Raw genomic sequence first — 21,979 nt, 5'->3', positions numbered from 1 at the left:
TGTGTGTGTGTGTGTGTGTGTGTGTGTGTGTGCTGGTCAGGGTCCAAAGACAATGACCTCATCACTGTGTGTAATCATAAGTGTGGGGGCAACACCACTTATCTCACACACACACAGTGAAACCCAAAACCGAGTTTACACCCACTCAAGGTCATGATAGGGCGGGCAAATTCCGGCTAAAACGTTTGACACTTTATGTGAGAGCTAAATATGGTTGCCTGTTTCTGTCTCAGAGCAAAAAATAAATAGGCAATTGTGATATAAAGTTTAAAGTTTAAAAAGTCTTAATTCTGAGAAATAAAGTTGGATTGTGCAATATACAGTAGCAATATTCAATTAAAGTCATATTGTGTGCTTTAAATTCACAATATACAGGTCTCTTTGTAAAGTCACATTGTGACTTTATGAAGTTTTTGGAAGAAACTTCATGATATAAGAGTCAGATTGTACAAAAAAAAGTGGACTAAAAAGTTAAATTGTAAAAAGATTTAGTCACAATTATGAAAAAATAACGTTGCAATTCTGAGATATTAAAAGTGCTGTATGCTTCTTCTTTTTTTAATCTCTACTATAGCATAATATATCATATGTTTGAAGATATTTAGGAAACACATTCACATACTTGTTTCTATGAAAAAACATGGCAGTTATTTTACTTTGAATTATGCGCTCCGTGACGGAATGTCTGTTTTTGTTTTGGTCAGTGTGATTCCGGCCACTACCAATTTACCCAATAGTATTTTGACACCCCAGGTTGGCAGTTTGCGGAAAACAGTGCATTGCAGCCATGGAAGCCAGCAAACAAACTGGGTCAGAGATCGCACATTCTACCCGACCTAAAAAGCCTCTGGATCCATCATAAAAGGGAATCTCTAGAAACGGGAGCATATTAAAACCCAAGTTACAGTGTGTAAGTCTCCTCGCCTTCCATTGTCACTTGCACTCACTCCTGTTGCGTGACCTCAATCTGGCAGCTCGCTTGAGTGTCGAGTCTGAGGTGGAGGAGGGAACAACTCTCTCCAATATTTTGAATTCGGACTGCAGTACCCATTTCAACCAATAGCTTGTCAATATTACATACTGCACCTTTAATTCAAATAGCGAGATATGATGTTAAGTCACAATTACAAACAAATTAAGTTGCAATTCCAAGATATTAAGTCAAACTGGGATATAAACTGGGATGTATGTTGGGACATACCAACATACAAAGATACAGTTCCAAAAAAATTAAATCAAGTAAATGGTGAAATATAAAATAAAATTAGCAAAAAAAAAAGGTGTAAGGTACGTTCAAATGACAACAATGTACTAAAAAAATAATACAAACTGAAAAATGGTTATTTTGCATTTCTAAGAAGTTTCACGAACAGATGACACATTTGTCAAAACGATCCCTGTTCACATGGATCAGCGAAAACGATTCAAGATGTATTATGCACACCAGGCCAGTAGTTGGCGATGTCACTTTGTGAAGAAACACTACATGCCTATTGACTGCACACGTAACATACAAGTGCATGATGTCATAGTTTTCACAAATTCGCTTGATATAGTTTACACAGAGATGGTATCGTTTTCAAAAACTTGCACTTTGAAGCCTGTTTTCAAAAGTTTATGCTCACAGGCCCTGTAAATGCAACTTAAAGCAATTTCAATGTATTGAGTTGCATTACAAAATATAAAACAGTTTGCAAAATATGAAGTCCTGTTGTGACATGAAGACTTAATTAAGTCTTAATATATTAACTGGCATTGCAAGATATAGCTCACGCTGTTAACTATGCAAAATATATTTGAGAAAATTTGAGAGTGGGAATGGTACAAGGAGGTGACCTTGTTGTGAAAGGGCACAGGAATCATGACCTCCTAAAATGGCCCTAGGGAGCACTGTAAATCCATGCTGTTGTCATGCGTCACTGTGCCAACAAAGCGCAAGTGTTCCCCCAGTTTCATCAGAGACACACAGGCATTCAGTAGTAAGCCTATTCCTGACCACAACCATAAATATCTCTAATTGAAGAGGCATGCATAGGCAAGGGTGGGTGAGGGATGAAAAACAAGGATTTACCTCTTTAAAGACACCTCAGCCTTACTGGGTGAGTGATGTCGCTATTTAGCGTGTAATTTCGCCCAGAGAGACGAGTGGCCATCTTTAATGTGATTATTAAGGGAAATGAGTGCGTCAGATCAGATAGGGCCGGCGTTTTAATTTGCCTCCCATTTTGTCTGTTAGTGCGGCACAAGGCTCCCTCGGGGAGAGACGATGATAAAGAACTTCAGCGTAAATAAGCAATCCTTCTCCTTGAGCAGAACAGATAAATAACAGATGCATAACAATGCACATTTCCGGATGCAGCAGGACTACAAGGAAGCACTGTCAAATGGAAACTAAATGCATTGTATAAACTGTCAAAAATACATTTTTACAATTAAAAATTACGTATATAACTGCATATTCCATAAGTATTTGAAAATTAGGAATGCACAGTTTTACAAATTTAACCAATTTAGATAATTATGTAATGGCTGATATAAAATAAAATAAAATAAAATAAAATAAAATAAAATAAAATAAAATAAAATAAAATAAAATAAAATAAAATAAAATAAAATAAAATAAAATAAAATAAAATATATGCTACTTTGTCAAAACAAATAAAAAATAAAACCCTACTAACTACTCATTATACAAAGAAAAATCTCTAATATCTCCCAATAACATATATAACGTGCACCCTCTATTTAAAATAATCATGGTAATAAAACAAGACGCAATATGAGGTTACGTGAGAAATGTAAAATGATTCTGTGCAGACGAGGGTCTGGATTTATGATTATCATCACAAAAGTTCTTTGTATTTGTTAGAAGGATAGCATTTCAGTAATTAAAAACAAATAATTGAATTCCACTAAGTTCCAAACCACAATTCAATAATTAACTCTTTAACTTTGTGGCTTAAGATTTGGTGCTTGTATCACGAAAAGTGCCAATATCTGTGATTATGGGGCTAATTTGTGTGAAATGCAAACTTGAGTCTGCAAAGCCTATAGTGATATTATCAGTCTTACAATTAACTAACAATAACAGATAACCTTGGAATCCTCCTACACTCACGGCCACAGTAATCGGCCTCCAGTCGTGCCCTGTATTGTCTACGGATGAGAACGTACTGCGGAGATTTCGCTGCAATTAAAATGCATACAATGCCATTTAGAGCAGAACAAGATGTTTTTGTTTGACTGCTTCTGGGTGATTCTCCCCCCTATATCCAGCTTTTTATGGAGACAGCCAGAGCTCGGGTGGAGGGGAGGAGGGCTGTCTTGCAGAAGAGTGGAATCAATTTCTTGATTAAAAATGGCCTTTTTCCCTCTTCTCTTCGCTCGCAGGCACAAGGAACATAGACACACTGAAAACATGCCGTGAATCCATATGCCTCAATATAAAGTGTTGCATCATTGTTAATTCCGTTCATTAGTCTCTTCCTAGATGGAGGATTTAATTTGTGGTTGTCTTTTAGAGAGCTGGCGAGCCAAATTGAATTTGCAGACACCTCTCCACACACCGACGTCTATGTTGTCAACCTCTCCTCAATTCATTTTTTGAGCCGCTCAATAAATCAACTGAGATTACAAACAGAGTTAAAGATAGGTAATTAAATAGAGACCCTTCAGTCGCTCTCTCATGCTTTCTCTCTCTCGTAAACACAAGGCGGTGCACATACAGAGTGTTTTATTCACTATTGTGAGGTAAAGGTGCGTATATGACAAATTTAAATCAATCATTTTCTGGTCATGCACTGCAATTTACAATCTGTCTAAAACAGATTGACGTACTGCTTTCTGATTGGTCAACAAAGCATTTCAGTTGTGCTAAAATACATACATAGTACCAGAAATGACGTGAATACCCCTTAATTAATGAATTATTGTTATTATTTTCATTATAGAAAAAGGGAACCCTAAGTTTTCCATCCAAAGAAATACAGTTACATTGTATCATGTAGGTTGGCCACAAACCAGAAGGTTGGACCAAGTGTCGAGGTGTCCATGAGCAAGACACCTAACCCCAGCTGCTCCCGACCAGCTGGATGGCGCCTTGCATGGCTGACACCGCTCTTGGTGTATGAATAAGTGAATGAATGAGTGAATGTGAGGCAATATGTAAAGCGCTTTGGTGGCCATGGGTCTGTTGAAAGCACTATATAAATGCAGTCCATTTACCAATGTAAAATTGGAATATGGCAGATAAATGAGCATTTGAGATCCTGTGCAATGAAATTGCTCCACTTGTAGATCTGTTGAGGAAAGTCACATGACTTTTTTGTTTTTGCGCATCAAGGAATTTATTCTGTAAATGTGTTTCCATTATAGTGTATGCGCATGTCTTTTTATCGGATAAAAAAACATTGCCCACCTCAATTGCAGCGCATATGTTTTGTGTGCATTTTTAGAATTTATATGCATCTTGGTGTTTCTACCCAATGTTTTTAGGGAATATCTCAAAACTAACATAGACGTAAGTGGATGGAAACATACCTATAAATAAATGCACCATTTAGCCACAACCATTCCGATAGTATAGTATGACTGTAACAAAGTTCTTAATGTGAGGAAGGAAGAGGACACGGGGGTCGGCTGGACGGTTGATGCTCTTTTATTTATCAACTCAATATATCAAAAGCACACTTATGGTGTGGAGATTCTTTCCAACTCCAAACACTCGCGATCACTTCCGGGTCGGCACTTCCGGCTTCCGGTTTCTCAGTCTGTGTTTCAGCATCAACCGTCCGTCTCTCTCTCTCACTGGTCTCTGGTTCCGCCGAGGTTTTATACCCTCTCCGCGCTCATTACTGGAACAGGAGACAGGTGTTATTAATCTGCGTCCAACCCACTCACTTACCGCTCGTCCCGCGGCTCTCTCTCCCGCTGCAGACCTCGCTGAACCACGCCCCCCTTGCCACATACCCCCACCGCCCGACTCAGGCCGGGGAGCCGTCCGGCCTGCAGCCCCCCCCCCCCCCCCATTTCTGGAGAGGAAATCGGCCACAGCCATCTGAGCACCCGGCCTGTGGACCACCTTGAATTTAAACGGCTGAAGAGCTAGATACCAACGGGTGATCCGCGCGTTGGTATCCTTCATGCGGTGGAGCCATTGGAGAGGAGCGTGGTCCGAACAGAGGGTGAACTCTCGCCCCAGGAGGTAGTAGCGGAGGGTGAGAACGGCCCACCTGATGGCCAGACACTCCTTCTCTATGGTGCTGTACTTAGCTTCCCTCTTGGAGAGCTTACGGCTAATGTACAGCACCGGCCGGTCTCCCCCCTCCACCTCCTGGGCCAGGACTGCGCCCAGCCCCCTGTCCGACGCGTCAGTCTGCAACAAGAAAGGGAGAGAAAAGTCAGGGGAGTGTAAGAGCGGCCCGCCACATAGAGCAGCCTTCACTCGGGTAAAAGCCTGTTGACACGGCTCCGTCCACTGGACCGTATCTGGTAGCCCCTTTCTAGTAAGGTCAGTCAAAGGGCTGGTGAGGTCCGAATAATTTGGTATGAACCGTCTATAATATCCCGCCAGCCCCAAGAACTGCCTAACCTCCTTTTTGGTCTTGGGTCTCGGACAGGTTGCAATTGCTGCGGTCTTATCAATTTGGGGACGCACTTGTCCATGACCCAAGTGGAAGCCCAGATACCTTACTTCCACCCGCCCAATCGCACACTTCTTTGGGTTGGCCGTGAGCCCCGCTCCCCTCAGCGACCTCAAGACCGCCCTGACATGCTGCATATGCCGCTGCCAATCGTGACTGTAAATCACGATATCATCCAGATAGGCAGCAGCATATGCGGCATGGGGACGCAAAATCCTGTCCATGAGGCGCTGAAAGGTAGCGGGCGCCCCGAACAACCCGAAAGGAAGCGTGACAAATTGGTGCAATCCAAACGGCGTGGTGAAAGCTGTCTTTTCTTTGGACAATGGAGACAAGGGGATCTGCCAATAGCCCTTTGTTAAGTCCAGCGTCGAATAAAATCGAGCCGTGCCCAACCGATCAAGCAACTCGTCAACCCGCGGCATTGGATACGCGTCGAATTTCGACACAGCGTTCACCTTGCGGTAGTCCACACAGAACCTGACCGAGCCGTCTGTTTTGGGAACCAAAACTATCGGGCTCGCCCAGTCACTGTTGGACTCCTCGATTACTCCCATGTCGAGCATTGCGCCTAATTCTTCCTGAACTACCTTTTTCTTGTGTTCAGGCAAGCGATACGGCCGGCTGCGAACTACCACGCCCGGCTCGGTCTCGATATGGTGCTGAATCAAGTCGGTACGTCCCGGTAGGGGCGAGAACACGTCAGCGAACTCCGCCTGCAATTTTGATAAATCAGTGAGTTGTAACGGTGAGAGGTGATCTCCCCCAGGGGCCAGCGCGACTGATTGCGCTTTAATGCTCTCCTCTGGCCCGAGATCATCCTCTCCCCCGATCACCGTTGCCAACAACACTGATTCCACCTCATTCCATTTTTTTAGCAGGTTGAGGTGGTATATTTGACGTGCCCCGTTCCTATCGGATCGTATCACTTCATAATCGAGCTCTCCTACCTGTCGTGCGACCTCAAACGGCCCCTGCCACTTTGACATTAATTTTGAGCTCGACGTAGGGAGTAGAACGAGCACTTTCTCTCCCGGTGTGAATTTGCGTAGTTTTGTACCCCTGTTATATGACCGGCTCTGGCGGTCCTGGGCTTGCAACAAATTCTCCCTCGATAGCCGCCCCAAGGTGTGGAGTTTTGTTCGCAAGTCCAGCACATACTGAATTTCGTTCTTGGCCAAAGAAGGCCCCTCCTCCCAAGTTTCTCGTAGGACGTCCAGCACCCCCCGGGGCTGCCGTCCGTAGAGAAGCTCGAAGGGGGAAAACCCCGTGGAGGCTTGCGGGACCTCCCGCACAGCAAATAAGAGGGGTTCTAACCACCGATCCCAATTTTTGGCGTCTTCCTGTACGAATTTACGGATCATGGATTTAAGAGTGCGATTAAATCGTTCGACCAAGCCGTCTGTTTGTGGGTGATAGACGCTTGTTCGAATGGATTTAATGCCCAATAATCCGTACAATTCGCTTAACGTGCGTGACATAAACGCCGTGCCTTGATCAGTGAGGATTTCCTTCGGAATCCCCACTCGGGAGATTAAACGAAACAGTGCGTCCGCAACACTCTTCGCAGAGATGTTGCGGAGAGCCACTGCTTCCGGATATCGTGTTGCGTAGTCCACGATAACTAGCGCAAAACGATGTCCGCGTGCGGATCGCTCTAATGGCCCGATGAGGTCCATCGCAATTCTCTCGAAGGGGACCTGCATTAATGGAAGGGGGCGCAATGGCGCTTTTGGGGCGGCCAGTGGATTCACCAACTGACATTCAGGACAAGACGCGCACCACCTGCGCACATTGTCATGAATGCCTGGCCAAAAAAATCGGGTCATTAAACGATTCAGCGTGGCCGCCTGTCCCAGGTGGCCCGCCATCGGGTTAGAGTGAGCCGCCTGGAAAAGCATTTCCCGGCGGCTCTTTGGTACTAACAACTGGGTTGTATCTACCTTTGTCTGAGTGTCTTGGGTCACTCGATACAACCGATCTTTTATTAAGGAAAGGGCAAAATAAGGATAGGAGACAGGCAAGGCAGGTTGGAGAGACTGTCCGTCGATCGATCGGACCTGCTGGAAAGCGTTCTTAAGGGTGTCGTCCTGGGACTGCTCCAGAGGAAAGTCATCGCGGTCCGAGAGAATTAGTCTCTCAATCCCGCTCGGTTCCTCTGGAGTTGTCTCCGAGGGTCCCGGTTCAGTCTCCCCAAGCTGTACTCGCACCGCCCCCTTCCTTGCCTTTTTCCCCCAAGCGGCATCCGCACACAACGATCCCAATAAAGCCGTAAAGGCGGGCCAATTCGTCCCCAGAATTAGCGGATGCCGGAGGTGTGGACTAACCGCCACCTCTATACTATGCTTTTGCCCCCGAAATTGTATCGTGACTGGGACAACCGGATATTCCACCACATCCCCGTGCACACACCGCACCTTAACCATGCGGCTTGTATCCAATGCCCCAGGCTGCATCAGGCTTTGATGGATCGAGGTTTGGTTACATCCTGAATCCACCAAGGCCTGATATGTACCCCCCTTGATACTTACAGGAATTTGGTACTCTCCTGCTTGATCGGGGGTGGTCCGCTGGACGTCCGGGATCCGGATCATTGTCCCGACGTCCATCCTCGGACATCGGTCCACAAAATGATCCGGATCACCGCACCGCCAGCAGGCCAGCCCAGGCTTACCCGCCACCCCTGCGGCGGGGAGTGGGTTGGACAATGAGCGCGGGGAGGGCGCGGAACCAGAGCCACTATCACCCCCCATCCCCAGCAGCCCCGCCCCCCTGGGCGGAGCCCGCGAACTCCCGAGCGGTCCAGGGCCCATCCCTCCCCGGCCTCTGGGGGGAATCCGAGGAGGGCCCGGAGGGCGTGACCTAGGGAGAGGGATAGGAGGAGAGGGAGACACAGAGGGGGGAGAGAGAGAGCGAGAGGTTAAAAGGGGTGCGCCGACCCCCGGGCACGCCACCAGGTGGTCCTCCGCCAGGTGGATGGCCGTCTCCAGCGACGTGGGCCGGTGGCACTGGACCCACTCGGCAGTTTTCCTTGGGAGCCGAGCGATGAACTGCTCCAGTACCACCAGATCGACGATGCGGTCCACGTCGCTTCCGCCGGCCAGGAGCCATCTGCGGCATGAGTCCCGGAGCTGTTGGGCCATCGCGAAGGGTCGGCCGGCCTCCCCCCTCTCCAGGGAGCGGAACCTATGTCGGTGTTGCTCCGGGGAGCGGCCGACCCGCTGGAGGATGGCCTTCTTTAGGTCATCATAGTCCAGGAGGTTCGCCACCGGTAGCTGTTGTGCAGCCGCCTGGGCCTCGCCTGTCAGCAGTGGTATCAGGCGCACCGGCCACTGTGCCCGGGGCCACCCGCAGGCCTCCGCGGCCTTTTGAAAGAGGTCAACGAACGCCTCTGGGTCATCCTGTGGCCCCATTTTGTGCAGGGCCACGTGGACCGGTGCGCTGGCGAGCCCGGCGGCTTCGGTGCGAGCCTCCCGGTCGATCCAGCTCCGGAACTTCTCGCGGTCCTCTTGCTGGCCTCGGGCAATGGCCTCGAAGCGGCGCTCCTGGTCTGCCCGAAGGTCCAGCATGGCTTGGTGTTGGTCCTGATGGAGGACCGCGAGGGATGTAATAATGTCCGCAAATGGCGAGGCGGAGGGCGTTTGCATGGCGGCGGCGCTGTCCTACTTCCTCCCGGGTTTCGGCACCAATGTAACAAAGTTCTTAATGTGAGGAAGGAAGAGGACACGGGGGTCGGCTGGACGGTTGATGCTCTTTTATTTATCAACTCAATATATCAAAAGCACACTTATGGTGTGGAGATTCTTTCCAACTCCAAACACTCGCGATCACTTCCGGGTCGGCACTTCCGGCTTCCGGTTTCTCAGTCTGTGTTTCAGCATCAACCATCCGTCTCTCTCTCTCACTGGTCTCTGGTTCCGCCGAGGTTTTATACCCTCTCCGCGCTCATTACTGGAACAAGAGACAGGTGTTATTAATCTGCGTCCAACCCACTCACTTACCGCTCGTCCCGCGGCTCTCTCTCCCGCTGCAGACCTCGCTGAACCACGCCCCCCTTGCCACAATGACCTTCTACCTTTTTGGTGAATTGCAATAATTCACTATTATTTTAACTCAGCTATTATGATAATTACAGTAAAATATTTAAAATATATATAAATTACATTTGACGTAAACTTACAGTAAAACTAATTAATACAACTTGCTTTCAATTTCTCAGTGAAATATGTCTGACCTGTAGACTGACAGCAATACTTAAAATCTGCATTGTATAATATGAATGGCTGGAATGAAGTAGTTGTCCTTGTTTCCTTTAATACTGACTAAATAAATAAACTTAAAGGGTTAGTTCTCCCAAAAATGAAAATTAGATGTTTATATGCTTACCCCCAGTGCATCCAACATGTAGGTGTGTTGAACACAAATGAAGATTTTTAACTCCAACCGTTGCTGTGAGCCAGTCATATAATGGTGTGAATAGATTACAAGTCTATGAGAGAAAAAAAAAAAAAAAACATGCTTAGGCAACGTGCACAAAACCCCTGCTACTCCTGACGACACATTGGTTTGTTAAGACACGAACTGATCGGGTTCTGTGAGAAACCGAACAGTATTTATGTTATTTTTTTACCTCATATCCCGAAGATTCTAACAAATCAATGTGTCGTCGGGAGTAATGAACTAACCCTTTAAAATCCTAATAGTAATATTAATAATAATAACCGTATTATTTATATGTAAATAGTGCCAAGGACGACACATACATAAAACTCACTGCAAGTTACTTCGGATAAAAGTGTCTGCCAAATGAATAAATGTGATATGATGCATATAAAGAAACGGTTTAAAATGTGTTATATTAATGTGCTGTATCATTGAGTCCAACCTTAGCTGTCATTCTGCCACATCACGGAGCCCCACCTCATTCCCATCGTAATTAAACCAATAGTCGGTTTCAATTAGCGCTCACTTTTTTTTCCTCCACATGCCTTTATAGAAAAATTAATTAGTCAATTAGCCAATTAACATCTGAACAGGGCTTTGTGTTAACAAGCCTTTTACAAGCAGTGGTAACCCTTCAGTAATGACACCGAAGCCTGCTGGCATCCAGGGACTCTTATAGAGCGCACGAGCTCCCCACTGCTTGCGTAGTGACAGCTTGGCTTTCCATCTGGTCCACATTACGAGAACACTAGCATTAGGGAAGAAAGCCGAAACAAAAACAAATACAAAATAATCGCTGTTTGTTTTCCATGCACAGCATATTTATGCACATCTTCCAGCCAATGGCCCTCTTGTACAGCTGTAATAATTTGGCCGCTGCTTTCCTGCCACCAATATAAATAAAGCTGATAGATTCAAGTAATGGCTCCCGGTTCAAATAAACAGAGAGAGACCCTTACGATTTGTCTTCCCCCCCTCCGCTCTAAATCATATTTGTGTACAAGATACATTTCCTTCACGATAGATTCTGCTGCCTCGCGTGTGCTTGTGCCTGTCGTCAACATATTTGGACTAAGTGAACACTACATACCTCGTGTCTAAGCCAGACACAACAGTTCGGGCGGGAATGGAGGTTTAGAACTTGTCCGAGAGTGTCCCAAAAAGGATCTTTCATGTGAGGATCAAGTGCAATTTACAACATCTCTGCTGATAGCACGTAGCAGCTTGCACTCTATTTGGAAGGGGGAAAAAAAGCCAAGGGCTCCTTGAGAATGTTTATTTTCTCATCCTGTCCCACTAAACAATCCCTAAAAAGGGAGAGCAGCTGTTTATAGGTTGTTTGCAGACCAAACATTGTTTTCTGTCGCACATTTTTTTTCCATGGTAACTTACACCGAACCCAAATAAGCAAAGACAAGTGCTTCTAATGAACAAGTGTCACTGTTAGTCAGACAGACAAATTCAGATTCCCACAAAGCATTCATGTGCCTTAGGGACTGAACTCAAAATATGTTTCGGACATTTTTATTCCTCGCAAATTTAAAGGGGTGATGAATTGAGGAATCAACTTTTGATATATAAAAGGTCATGCTAATATAAGAATATCCTCTAGGTTTCAGAGCTGAAAACTTCCTTGTTAGTCAAAGAAAAGCTTTTATAGAAACCAGGCTCAGCAAACGGTCCTGTGCTTCGTACTGATGTCAGTACGTGACGAAACACTGCCTCTACAACGCGTCTAATCCAGTAGCCTCGCCCACCGACAGGCCCGGACTGGTAATCTGGCATACCGGGCATTTGCGGGCCGACGTAGTGTTTAAAAATATATATATATATATTTACCACTGACAACATGCAGCGACAGCGGCCCATTAGTTAGTTCTGAATTGACAAGCCCAAGCGCGAGAGACCTCCCCTCCATCTTACTATTTTCTATTTATTTATTTATTTATTAGTATTTGAGCGCATGGAACTGCAAAGGTGAATATCCACACAACGCAGCCGCTGACGAACGTAGGCTGCTCTGCGTTTAAATGCTGCTCTATACTTTTGAATTTTGTTTTATACAATCATTTGATATGGAAACATTACAGGTTCTGTGTTGAATCAGCTGAAAACAGCTGCGAGCATGTATTCATGACGAGGTAAATACGTTTAAAAAAAAAATGAAACACCTGTAGAAAATACGAAAACAGCCTCTATAAAAGCGATTTATATTCTGCAATATTAATTTAAGTAATATAGCAAAAAATTTAATAAATGTTTCTTCCAAAACACCATATTTCTTCGCTGTTAGCTGCAATGTAAATTGTGGTTCTGCTAAAGTGAAACGTTTGTGTGTTGCCGTTTTCCAAATATAATACTTTATTATATATGTCTTATATAGTTTTAGAAACCATATAGCCATATAATGAGGAGCAAGGTTTTTACAGTTTATGTTTTTTACCCTGTGACTATCATGATCTTACATTTAAATGAAACTGGCCTACAGTTAAACTGCTTAAAGCTAGTATAGTCTATAAAACAGTTTTAAAGTCTAAATCATGAATTAAGGACAAAGCTTTTTTTTCCTCTTTAAAAGTTGTATTAACTTTTTTTAATAGATTTAATGAAATTGAATAGCCTCATGAAGGATAGATATCAGTGTCTTACTTAAATTATGTGTTAACTCTTGAAAAATATGATTGTTCAACCCAAAAATGTGATCATTTACTCATCCTAATGTCATTCCAAACCTAAATTAATTTGTTTGTATTTGTCTGTGTAGCATAAAATAAAATAATTTGAGTCTGTTTTTTTGTTCATACAATATTCAAATGGTAGCCTAACCAAAATGGCTTGGTTGCCAACATTCTTCAAAACATCTTATTTTGTGTTTCACAAAAGTCAGGTTTGAAATGACACGAGAGTGAGTAAATGATGACAGCATTTAAAAGAAGTAAATTTACTTTACTGCATCCTAGCTCAAAATCATCAGTGCTTTACTGCCAAGGGAATTTCTGTGTGACAAAAAAAGCAATATTAAGTTTATCTGCATTTGTAGCAAATTCGATAATATCTATCATTATTTGTCCTTGTCCTAGTTTTATTTATATGCTCCAATTTAAGGCCCCAACCCCAGCAAAAACATTCAAGGGAACTCATGGGCCGGATGTGCTGGGTATGCCAGAGCCGAATTTTAGCCCCAGTCCAGCCCTGCCCACCGACTCATGGAGGGCTCGTGCTAGCTGGTCAACAACAATAAATATACAGAGGAAGATTAAGATATTGCACTATTCTTGGTTGTGGAAGAACACAGTCGCTGCTTAAAGCTTCCTTCTTTAAGCAGGGCTAATATTAGGAATGAGTGGTTGAACTTTATTTTTAATGAAGTTCCAGATCACGTGGGGAAGACATGTTCATTTCAGTTCACTGTGGAACGCTTGTAAATAAATCTCCGGTCGATGCTGGATTTGGATCCGACAGGAATGGTGCAACACACTTATGTGAGTAAAACGTGTTTTTATATGTAATACTGCATTGTTATAGATCGTTTTGTTTATGTGTACGTGTCTAACAGGGCATAACTTTAGCACCTGGACTAGACATATATAGGCCAGGGCTCGCAAAGCCCGGCAGGCCGATGAATCTCATTATATTCCGTTCTTGTTCTGCTATTCTCTCTCTCAAGTTGACATCTGAAGGGCGGCGCGCGCCGAACGTGTATGTGTACGCGCGGTTCGTGCTTATATTGTCCGATCTTGCGGACTATGTGTAATATAAAAATAACAGTCCAACAATCGCGGGTCGATGAGAAATAAAACATTGTGTTTGTTTGATAAAGACGTTTACGAGCCCTGTAGTCGAGAGAATCATTCTGGTTGCCTCTTCTCCCTCACTCTCTCCCCTCTATGATGTGAACTGACAGGGGAGCTTTAGCTCATTAAATATGCAAATCCAATCCTAGCCGTGGGCGTTTACTTCCAAGTCTCCAGTGTGACACGCCCATCAAAACCCCGCGTTTTGGAGAGAGCCTCAAAACCAGTGTAGAAAATAACCTATTACTGATTAGTTATGATGTTTTTGAATGTAAAAACCACACGAACGTCATTAGTTGACCTCAGACAACAGTATAAAAAAAAATAAAAAGCCAGTTCATGACACCTTTAACATAAGGCAAAAAGCAAGTGCCATAAGCATATAAAGCGAGCAGGCAATAGTGCCGTAGGATTGCATGAGGTGGTCTGCCTCTTGACATTATATCATCTCACATCTCACACTAAATTGAAGCTTTGTGTCTCTGAATTGCTTAAGCTCGATACTTGAGGCTCTGTCAAGAAAAACACATATCTGCTTTCTTTCCTCGGTGGCTCAGCAATTCAGAAATTCTGTCTAAACAGGGTCCATGTTTTCACCTTACATGGGCATGCCGTGCACAGCATGTTGGTGTGTTATGTATGGGGTAAATAGATTCGCACAATTACCCTCATTATTAACCTATCCTGACAGACACGTGTGTCCGTAGCGGGGCTGCGCTGAACAACTTTTGGTTCCACTCTGTTAAATGTTAGTGCTTCACCTTTAAGATTAAAGGCCGGGTGTAAACAACACTCTGGGAAAGGCTTTAATGGTTCAGATGTGACAGCGCTAGCACTATACAGACTGTTTTATGTAACTAGCATCTTCAGGAAACAGAGCGAGCTAGGAAAGGATTTGGTCTAGATGGGATTTATTGCTCAGAGGTTCTGCTTTAATATCTAAAGAGACCTAATGGGGTTCTCAGTAAGTATCAACTTTGACTCAGGGGTGTCTCCTGAAATTTAGTATATGTGTATGTGTGTGTGTGTGTGTGTGTGTGTGTGTGTGTGTGTGTGTGTGTGTGTGTGTGTGTGTGTGTGTGTGTGTGTGTGTGTGTGTGTGTGTGTGTGTGTGTGTGTGTGTGTGTGTGTGTGTGTGTGGGGCCTGGTAATCCCTACGTTATGGGGACAAAATGTCCCCACAAAGATGGCAATATCCGAAATCCTTGTCCTTGTGGGGACATTTTTAGGTCCCCATGAGGAAAACATCCTATAAATCACACAGAAGGAGTTTTTTTGAGAAAGTAAAAATGCAGAATGTTTCCTGTGATGGGTAGGTTTAGGGGCAGGGGCAGTGTATAGGGATAGGATGTACAGTTTGTACAGTATGAAATCCATTACGCCTATGGAAAGTCCCCATAAAACATGGAAACACGACTTGTGTGTGTGTGTGTGTGTGTGTTTGTGTGTGTGTGTATATATATATATATATATATATATATATATATATATATATATATGCAGACACACACAAAATATAAAAATGTTTATGTTTGATGTGGTTAATCAAGATTGTGATTAACCGCATCTAACAAAGGTTTACACACACACACACACACACACACACACACACACACACACACACACACACACACACATGTTGGTCTATGTGGTTTACAGGGACTCTCCATAGGCGTAATGGTTTTTATACCGTACAAACCGTATTTTCTATCCCCTTACACTGCCCTAGCCCTAAACCTACCCATCACAGGAAACATTCTGCATTTTTACTTTCTCAAAAAAACATCATTTAGTATGTTTTTAAGGCCATTTGAATTATGAGGACATTTGATATGTCCTCATAAATCACATTTATAGTGTAATACCAATGTAATACCCAAGTAGTTATACAAGTTTGTGTCCTCATAAACCACATAAACAGGCTCACACACACACACACACACACACACACACACACACACACACACACACACACACACACACACACACACACATTATTAAGTATTAAGATCATGTTGCATAAAGATATTTAAATATGTAAATATATATAGAAATTATTAGTAGTAGTAGCAGTTAGTAGTAATATGCATTCCTAAAGATTTTAAAGGCAATTTTCTAAATATTTTTTATTTTTTGCACCTTTATTGTACATTTTCAAATCGCTGCATCATGTCCAATCCTAACAAACCATACATCAATGGAAAGCTTATTTATTCAGCTTTCAGATGATGTATAAATCTCAATTTCAATTTTAATTACAGACACACACATTTTGCAAGTTATCAATTATGGATAAGTACGGATAACATTACTTTTTAAATTCTAATGTTAACATTCATGTAGAAAGTTTGTAATTCTCTTTGCACATTGCAAAACTTTAAATTCGCTGTAAGTAGTCAATTTCAACCATTAAATTAAAATGTATATCTTCTACATGAAAATTGATAATCAAAGTCAAATGAACACTTATGTCCAGCACAATCTGAAGTGATATTACGACCTAATATTACATCGTAATATTTAACACATCCACTTTTTTAACAGCGTGGGGAAATCTTCCAAGTCTTTTAATTAATTTCCATCATTCTCTCTCTCTGACACTAAAGGCACTATGGACACAGATTAGGGTGGATGTCCATGAAAAATTAACAGGTTTATCTTTTAACTCGGACAACCCCCGGCCTTGTGATATATACTACTTTTTCCCCTTTCATTTTCTTTCCGACTCTTTACTTTTCGGAGTAGAGGGAGGAAGCCTAGTAAAACGAAGCTGTGATTAAGTTGATATATTCCAGATAATAATAACAGAGTGGCTATTACACATTGGCGTTAGGAGAGAGTTTCCCGTTCTTCAGCCCTGCCCAGAGTGGAGCTTCCAAAGGAAGGAGCGTGTGTAGTGTCAGACCTGAAGGACTGAGGAAGAAGCATCAAAAAATGTGGAAGGGAAACTGGCAGGGAGCCGCTCTCATCCTGTGGATGACACTGACTCTCTCCAACATGTCAAAGTCAGAGGATCTTGAGTGCCGAGTGACCTTTTGTAAATTTGTCCGACAGTAAATACTTATGAAAATGCTATCATTCTCATTTATAATAACGCAGGTAATTAGTTCATTTACAATGTTGTTTCAAAGCCATACTTTTATTTTTCAGTGGAACACATGTGAATCTCTCATAATGACCAGCCCCAAGAACAAAACAAAAATAAAAGCATCCTAAAAGGTCAGTAAGTTCAACTTGTGCGCCATATTTATAGTCTGAAGCCATTTGATATGGGTTGATTATTAATATTATTTTTAGCTGGACATGAACAAACTGTCATAAAACATGAACAACATTTTAAAACAATTGATGTTAATTATGTTTAAGTGCCATGATTTTTTGGAATCTGGATGCAAATATTCATTAACAATGATGCAACATTCCTTTCTTTTTATCAAGATGTAGTATTAATGATGTTGAAGGACCATCAGTATGTGAATAATCTGGATATTGACAAGCCATATTTTAATTTGGATGAAAATATTTGGTGTCAACAACACAGATACATTTTTATTTATCTGGATGCAAACATTTGGTCTCTACATTTCATTTCGCATGGAAATAAACAACAGCATATGGGTTTTAAAACAACAGAAACATGTTTTGTTTTCACATTTTGAGTGAACTGTTGCTTTAAAGTCCTGAAGTTGTTCCACATTTGTAGTTTATGTATTTAATAAAGCCACAGTAACTGAGCTTTATATCAAAATGAAAAGCCTCTCCATTAGGTACTCATTCTGTAATGCAATATTTCTCAAGTGTGCTTCTGTATTCAAGATTTATTTCCTTTTCACACGCAGAGAAGATCATATATTTTTCAAGAGGATACATGTAAGCAAAGTGTGCAAGAGGTCAGACACGTAAGGGGGGCATGGAGGAGGTCAGAAGTGACGAGCTGTGCGCTCCATAAGATCATAGAGACCCCTCCGGGGTGGATGACTCAGCTGGTGGGGCAGGAAGCTCAATAACCTGCTGCGCCAGGGTCAGTCACACTGCCTGAGGCAAGAGGCCACCTGCTGGCAGGGTACAAAATGGCCCTGACCCAGGCAGCCACACGAGTTCAAGTCAAGTGTCTATGTGTGAGGCTCAATGGGGAAAAATGTGTATGTGAATCAAGACCTAGAAAAGCTTTGGGGCCTTCCTATTACATAAATTCAACTAGTTTTGTGCACATAGACTCATGCAAAAAAGGGAGTAGAGGGAGCTGTTTCCTCACATCTGCTACTGTAATATGCACTTTAAAAGAAAAGATCACTCAGAAATTGTATTCAGAAACGGTATCAGCTGTTTTTGTCTATTTTATGAAAGTCAATGGGATCCAAAAAGCGCCAAAAAAGGACATTAATACATACAACTCAACTGGTATTTTCTAAGTCGTCTGAAGATAACAATCGCTTTCTGTGATGAACAGATGACAAGTTAAAGGGTTATTTCACCCAAAAATGAAAATTATGACTCGCCGTAATGTCGTTCCACACATGTAAGTTTGTTCTCGACTGCGCAGTGACGCTGCTGACGTGTTATCTGTTGCACGCAAGCTTCGTTTCTTAGTCTGAGGGAGAACACGGATTGAAAACACCGATTGAAAACAAACACGGAAGAGAAGACAATGCTGAATAAAGTCATTATTATTGTTATTTTTGGAACAAAATGTATTTTCGATGCTTCGAGAGATTCTAATTAACCAACTGATGTCACATATGGACTACTTTGATGATGTTTTAATACCTTTCTGGACATGGACAGTACAGTGGGCCTTGACGGCATATGCTCTGGGACTAAAATATAAAATATCTTAAACCGTGTTCCGAAGATGAACGGAGGTCTTACAGGTGAGGAACGACATTATAGGGTGAGTCATTGATGACATAATTTTCATTTTTGGGTGAACTAACCCTTTTAAGCCTTTATTCTGTCGTCAAATCAAAACATCAACATCAAATATAGTAGCATAGACCTCAAACGTCAACTAATGTTAAACCTCATTGGTTCATGCATGTCACTTGACCAAAAATCACAACATTTCAAGCATCACATTACCATTTTTAGCATTTTGAGGTTCACGTCGCCATTGCTTTTATGCCCTTTATTAAGCTTGAACGTTTTGGGACATTCATAATATTAAAAAAAACAGCTGAAACATTCTTCAAAATATCTTCTATCGCGGACAAAAGTTAGTAATATGAGTTTGGAACAACATGAAAGTAAATAAATGATGATAGATAGTTCATGTTTGAGTCAACTATCCCTATAATTCATTAAGCTCCTCGGAAAACTTTTTTTTTTTTTGTGACCATTAGCAGACGACATGATTTCCTGGCAAAGTATGGCAAATATTCTGCATTTTTCCAATTTAAACTAATCATTTCTCCCGACAAAGTTTGGGAAAAAGGCCTGCGTGGAGACTTCACAGACCAACACACAGTGAGCTGACTATCGAGACCGCATTTTAAAGCATTGACGCAGGGGCTGCTGGGACTTTTTCCTGAATAGCTGACATTCTGTCGGACAGAATGGAGACTTTTCTTCCATTGTTTTGTTTCTCTCTATCTGTGTTTCTTCTTTCTCGTTCTCATTTGATGGTTTCAACAGATTCTGACATCAGAGGAAGACTGACAGTTGACATTCTCCTTTTTACAATCCATGCCATACCTTTCTCTTTTCCTTCAGATCAGGAGGCACGACTGTCAGGGGAACAGGAAGGAGGAGGGATGGGAGGAGTGACGTGGTGTACGGGCTCTTGTTGCACACCGTCCTATCTCTGATTTCAGGGCAAAAGCAAATGCACGGCAACAGCACAGGTAGAGCTATTGACAGATGCGAGGCGACTGTGTGCTATTGCGTTGACAATGACGGCCGCTATCGTGGCTACACATCATTGTTGTTCTCTTTGTGGGGTTTTGCTGTTTGTTTCCCGGCCGTCAGCCCTTATTTTCTCTTTATCAAGGTCAGAGTCGACATGGGACTCTTGCAAAGACACGGCCCTCTCTATCACCTGCTATGCCTGTCTGTGAGGATGGAGGTCTCTCTTATGTTTGTTCTCTCTTTTCAGGGCAGATCACTCCCTGTTTCTTGGCCGATGTCCTTTTTTTTAAAGTGTGCATGCAAAAATGTTCCATGGCTGGAAATGCTGCTGTTGTAATCGAATTTGTCCATGTGGAAAAACAATACATACAAAAAAAATAATACTTAATGCCTGGTATTTTGTATACATGTCAGATCACATGAGTGTTAAGCTAAATTGGGGCCATTTGTGCATTGTGTGCAAGAGACGGAAGAGGGATTCATACAGACATTAATCTCACTCTCACAGCACACATCTACTGCAGTTATTCTAGGTAGAAAAGCAAAGGAATATTGCTGTATAGTAGCCTAAGTCTTTTTTTTTTAAAGTAAAAACTGATGGTTACACTATTTCAGATAGTAATAGGCTACAAATAAGTGTTGAGTAATATTAATTAACTACATGTACTTTCTATAGGGTTAAAGGGTTAGTTCACCCAAAAATTACAATTCTGCATTAATTACTCACCATCATGTCGTTCCAAACCCGTAAGACTTTTGTTCATCTTTGGAACCCAAATGAAGATCTTTTTGATGAAATCTAAGATCTTTCTGTCCCTCCATTGACAGTCCTTGCAACTGCTTATGTTTGCTGACCAATGTTTTTATTCGTTTAAAATATGTTTCACTATATTTGGACTAAACCACTCAATTCAACTGGATTCCTTTTACAATCTCTTTATGAACTTTTTAAAGAGTCAAAGCGTGTTCTGAAGATGAACAAAAGTCTTACTGGTTAGGAAAGACGAGGGTGAGTGATTAATGACAAGATTTTTGGGTGAGCTGTCCCTTTAAGGTTAGGTTTAGGGCTTTATTTTAGGAATAGTTACTTGCAATTACACTGTAAAAAAAATTAAGGTCTCCAACTGAAAATTTTCAAGTGAATGATCACATCTCAATTTTTCGGTTGGCCGAATTGAATGTCAGTGAATTAAATTGCATCAATTCACACAATTTCAATTTGGCCAACTGAAAAATTTGATGTGATCAGTAACTAAAAATTTCAATTGGATTTTTTTTTTTTTTTTTTTTTTACAGCTTATGCATAATTTACTTTGTACTTTAATTAGTAATTTGTTATTACTATAGAAAGTGCATGTAACGTCTAACTACATCACTTTAAAATGGTGTTACCAAATGGAACTTTTTTAAGAATTTTTGGAACAACAACTATTCCAACACTTATAATTACCAATAAATGAACAAAATAAATTCAGTCAATATCAGTCTACCTGTGGTTGAAAAGTGTCACTTAAATTGTGATAAACATATAATTTGCTAACATGTTCCGTGCATTTAAAAAAAAAAAAAAAAAATCATTTTTTTTTTATATAAGCCAGTAAGATGCACATAATCAAAAGTACATATTTGCATACACATGTTCACTATGTTCACATGTGTCTGTTTTGTGCATCACATTTCTCACATTTGTGTATTTTTATTAAAGCTCCTTCTGAGTATAAAGTTTATTTGTCTGTTCTGTTCTGTCTTTTAGATTTTCAATAGAGCTGACTTTACTAAATCCATGACATTTCAAAGATGAATAATATCATATTCGAGTCAGCTATGATTTAAATGCAACAATTGTCTCAATGGCCCAGCGCAATAGAAATGCTAAAGTTCTAATTAGTTCCTTTCCTGATAAGTGCTGCAAATCACTGCAATAAGAGTAGCGGTAATAATAGCAATAATGAAAGTCTGAGTTCTGAAATATCAGATAATGCTCTGGGTCTTAATGCCTCTAGGTGTGATGACAGATGGGCTGGAAAAAGCCAAAAAGGGTGCCATACAACTGAAGTAATAAGTGTTATTGAGTTGCATTTCTGAACCGAACATTAACTCTAAAATGACACCGCCCGCATGGTCTTCACAAACTCGCACTGGATTCAATTGAGCTGTACACCAGCTGTCACACCCAAGATAAACTCAATAGCTTCTGAACAGAATCCATTCACAGAAGGTACAATACCTGCTAAACAGCTAACGGTCCACATCTCA

The 21,979-nt window shown here is 41.9% G+C and overlaps 1 long non-coding RNA gene across 1 annotated transcript in view; it reads right to left on the bottom strand.

Annotated features, from left to right (window-relative positions):
* LOC137058748 (uncharacterized) overlaps nt 1–21,979 on the bottom strand; it is a 217,004-nt gene that overhangs the window by 90,922 nt on the left and 104,103 nt on the right. The window lies entirely within an intron of this gene.

Source organism: Pseudorasbora parva, chromosome 22 (assembly GCF_024679245.1).
Source record: "Pseudorasbora parva isolate DD20220531a chromosome 22, ASM2467924v1, whole genome shotgun sequence".
Classification (NCBI taxonomy): domain Eukaryota; kingdom Metazoa; phylum Chordata; class Actinopteri; order Cypriniformes; family Gobionidae; genus Pseudorasbora; species Pseudorasbora parva.
The sequence above is the reverse complement of the archived record's forward strand: the minus strand, read 5'-3'. Positions and strand labels throughout refer to the sequence as shown.